We start from the raw sequence: 4835 nt of genomic DNA on the forward strand, positions 1-4835 counted from the left end.
CCTACTTCTATCCCTATGCACCCCCAAAAAGTCTCAACAATTGGGGCAGGGACAGGCAGCTTATTAAGAAGCCAGTCCGCCAACGTTGGGGGTTTGAAAATGTAAGATCATGGGATGGGCCTGGGGGAAAACAGCCTATGCAGGCTAGTTCTGGTTATGCAAGTGGTCAAGGCCCCCCTCTTTATACTGAGAGGCCGGAGGACTTTTATTCCAGGAATGATTACCAGGTTTATCAATATCCACCTACCAGCAATCACTACCCACCTTATTTCGGACCTAACATTACTCAAGGGAGACCATGGAATAACAGAGGACCGCTGCCGCCTATGTATAATCTACCGATCCAAAACCGCTATCAGATCTTTTCTGGTCTGGATGGTGTAGATTGACAGCAAGCTCAGACCCCCACTGAATCTGTGGCTGGGGAACGGTCCCCACCCCCAGCTCTTCAAGTTTCCACTAGGGGCAGGGTACTCCCAAGTATCACTGAGGTCCCCACTAAACCACCTCATGAATCTCCCATATTAAATAAGACCTGCATCCCCGATAGGCTGACACCTTGTGACAGTGTCTTTCTGGAGCAGATGCAGCCTATCGGAGATGACAATAATGGGAGTAGAGAACAAACAGGGAATGGTCCGATACAGGCGAAGAGTGATCTTTGCCAACTGCTTTTCTGGAATGTAGCTGGGTTGAGGCAAAAAATTAGTAACCCAGCTTGGGATTCTCTAATAAGCGGTCAGGATATAGTGGCCCTGCAAGAAACATGGACCCAGGACCCAATCCACGTAAATGGCTATAGGACCTTTTTTACCCCAGCAATTGGAGGACATTTTGGAAGGGCAAAGGGAGGTTTGATTACGTTCATTTCAAACAACCTTAAAATTAAACAGGCCCATTGTCACTTATACTCCAAATATTTTCAGTTTATAGTTTTAAGAGACCTAAAAGGAGCAAAGGTGATCATTATTAATTTCTATAATAACATCCCGAGGGAAGAAATTGTGGTTGCAATGAAGCAGCTTAAGGAGGAAGTTCAGATAGAGGTAGATAAAAATGATAGAGAAATTGTAATTTTATGGGGGGGAGATTTTAACTGTTCACTCTGTTCAAAAGGGAGTCAGGGACTATGTGGTCTAATGACAGAGAGAGATACGAATCTGACCCATTTTGATCACAATTTAATGGGGGATTTGCTGAACGAATTACTATTCACGTTTGACTTGGGGTTTGCTAATGAAATAGCGCTAAAACCCACACCCTTTGTCCCCACTTTTGTTGGTAGAGGTTTGACGTCAACTATTGATTTCATTATCGCCTCCAGTAATCTTAATCATAGAGTGGTGGAGGTCACAAATATCCCATTGCCCATAAGTGATCATTTCCCGCAATGCCTTAAGGTAGTAGATCTATTCCCAGACCCATCTACGGCCGCGCCTCTCGTTGAGGCAGCGGTTGATGTGGTTCTTGGGAGACAAAATGGGTATTCACTTAATTGGAGCAAAATAATCCCCGCAATGTTCTTTAAGAAACTCTGGGAGGCGTGCTCTACTAGCTTTTTGACCTGTTTGGGACACGATGCGAGTAGTGATCAAATAATTGAGCACTTTGGCATTATTGCCGCAAATATAAAAAGTAGCTTAAGGGTGGAGTCAAAGCGTAGTGGTAGGGATCTAAGAGCTGGTTTGATAATGCATGCACTAGGGCGCTGAAAAATTTAAAACATGCAGTTCACAGAAGCCCCAGAGACCCAGGTGAAATAAGAACATGTAGGTCAGTATATAACCAGGCCCTTTAAGAAAGGAAAACTGCGCTAAATAAGGAGGCATTAGATTCACTCTGTGAGGCTTCACAAACCAAAAATCCTGCTGCATTTTGGAAAGTACTTAACACCCCTTTTCCTTATGAAACCCACACTGCGCGAATTGAGATTGCAATAAATGAGGATAATTGGGTGGATCATTTTTCCAATCTCTATAAGGCTCAGGATGACAACCGAGGTGGAGGTCCTCAGACCAGTTTGGACTTACAACCAGGTCCAAATTTGATTGTTACACTTGATGAGGTATTGCTTGCCTTAAGAGCTACTAAGGGAGGAAAGGCAGCTGGGCCTGATGGGATCCCCGCGGACCTATTCAAAGCAAACTCTGAAATCTGGGCCCCTATGTTGGTACAACTTTTTAATGCAGCTTTGTCGAGGGGCTTAAAAGATTCCTGGTTCACCTCCGTCATTGTCCCTATTTACAAGAAGGGGGACAGAAACAGTTGTGCCTGCTATAGGCCAATCTCCCTTCTTGATTCCTCAATAAAAATTTTGGGTCGAATAGTGTTGGCAAGACTCCAAAGTTGGGCGGAAGAAAATGATGTCATGAGTGACTTGCAATTTGTCTTTCAAAAAGGGATTGGCACAATCGAGCAAGGCCTAAATTTAATGTTATTGCAACACAAGTATATAAGGATTAAGTCGGAACGCTTGTATTTTACCTTTGTGGATCTTTCATCTGCGTTCGACTGCGTGTCGCATGCCAAATTATGGGCAGTAATGAAAAGCTTGGGAGTGGATAATACCATCATTTCTTTTCTGAGGGAACTTTATAGTGGAGCCACAGCTTCTGTTCGCTACGGTAGAGGGGGTGAATGCTCCAGAAAATTTAGTGTGGGTCGTGGAGTGCGTCAAGGTTGTGTATTGGCACATTTTCTCTTTCTCCTCTACATTAATGGGCTTGAGCATCATCTGCTGCATGAGTGCAGGGATATGCCCAGGGTTGGGAGGAGGGCAATCCCTGCGCTCATGTACGCGGATGATGCTGTGCTTATGGCACGTACACCCCAGGCTCTGCAAAAGCTAGTAGTAAGCTTTGAGAATTTTATGCTGAATCTAGATTTGCTAGTAAATTGTAGCAAAACATTTACAATGAACTGTGGCCCTAAATCAAGTAAACCGATGAAACGAATGTTTTTAAATAATGTTCCACTAGACAATACCCCAACCTTTTCTTATTTGGGCATTTTATTCCATGAGTCAGGTTCTTGGACAAGTGCAATTAAGGCCAGAACTCTTTTATTCATGAAAACGATCATGGCTTTAAAGAACTTTGTTAGAAAATTGGGCAGGAAGCCAATAAAAGAACTGTTAATTATTTATAAAGCAACATGCTTATCTGTGGCTATGTACGGCTCAGGCTTGTGGGGGTACGCAAATGTTGATCCAATCCAGGTTGTGGAAAATAAGTTTATGAGGGAAGTCCTTGCAGTTCCACAGTGCGTTGCCACATTTAATTGCCACGCTGAACTGGGTCAATTCCATATAACAGATATTATTAAAATTCAACCCATCCTGTTGTGGCACAGGGTATGGACTACAAATGAATGTACCATGAATCGGGCTCTTCTACCGGACACCCTCCGCCTGGACCACGTGGAGAGATCACAGTGGCTGGGATATGTTAAGTGCTTCCTGACTGATCTTGGGTGCTATTCTTATTTTTCGGATCCATCTACAATGGACAGCATCTCAAGGAGCACACTGAAAGCCCTCTGCCTGGACCATCTTGAGGATAAGAGGAGGAGAGTTGAAACTCTGAAACATTCAGTACAATCCCACCTCCCCACTCTATGTGAGACTAAGACTGTACAGCCATACCTTTCCCTGCCCATGTTAAACTATGATCGTTTTCTTTTAACTCAATTTAGATTCTGTATATTTTTTAGATTGGTGTCCTTCCCTAGTATGAATCTATGGACACGCACATTGCCCACTTGCTCATGTGATGGCATTTCACAACAATCGGATATCCATATCCTTTTCTTTTGCAGATTTTATAGCGCCTCACGTAGTGAAATTATCGTCCCTTTTTTAAAAGAAATGAATTTAACCAGATGCCGCCCAGCTTTTTTAGAGGTCCAGAGAATGGATACGGTTTTAACTGTAACTGTGGTTTTAAAATTCTTAAAAACTGTGTTTTATTTACGGAAACAAATGATAAGAGAAATGGTCTAAACTTTTTTATCTTTTTATCACTGAATAACTATCTATTGATCTCCCTCACTGAACACCTATTTTAGAGTTGTAATCACTGTAGCCTGTCATATATGTTTGTTACTTTCATGGTTATTTGTATTTTAACCGAATAAAGTTCTTTGAATTTGAATTTGAATTTTGTATGTCCAAACCTGGTATAGGGCGACGGTCTTGGTGGGTTCCTGAAAATCTCAGGATGGCGATGCCTGCTTAGGTTTATGAGAAGTAACACACCTAGGCAATTGTAAACTCTTGTGTATACAATGATCAGTGGAAGAATTAACATTTGGGGCGTGGCTTGGACCTCGCTGGGCATGGTCGCTTGAGACCCGAGCTCCGGCCGATCCCTGGACTTATCCTGATTGTGACCCCCCCCCGGCGGCGCTGCTGGCACAGCACGGTCCCTAGGCACTACGGGACACCTCGGCGGCGGCTGGGTGAAAGAGGGGACCCCCGGCTGCCTGGATCTCGGCGATCTGGGAGCAGTCCCGATCGCGGCGGTCGGCCATCTTGCTTGGAGCCTTCCGCAACCTGTGGATCCCCGGCCTCGATTGCTGAGGCGACCTCCGGAGCCCCGGACACTGTGGGGGAGCGGCGGCTGGCGCGGACCTGGTGACGGCCCCCGAGCGAGGGCGAACACGGGTGACCAGCGCTAGCGCCTGAGTACCCGGAGCACTGGCAGGGGACTGGCAGGGAGCGCTGGCACCGATCTTGGGGAGTGGTGACGTCCTTGGGCCCGGACGGCGACGCGGCCTTAGGCTGAAGAGGAGCGTTCCCTGGACCGGCTTCAGCGGACACCGGCGCTGAGAGAAGT

This window comes from Lissotriton helveticus, chromosome 3_2 (genome assembly GCF_964261635.1).
Source record: "Lissotriton helveticus chromosome 3_2, aLisHel1.1, whole genome shotgun sequence".
Classification (NCBI taxonomy): Eukaryota; Metazoa; Chordata; class Amphibia; order Caudata; family Salamandridae; genus Lissotriton; species Lissotriton helveticus.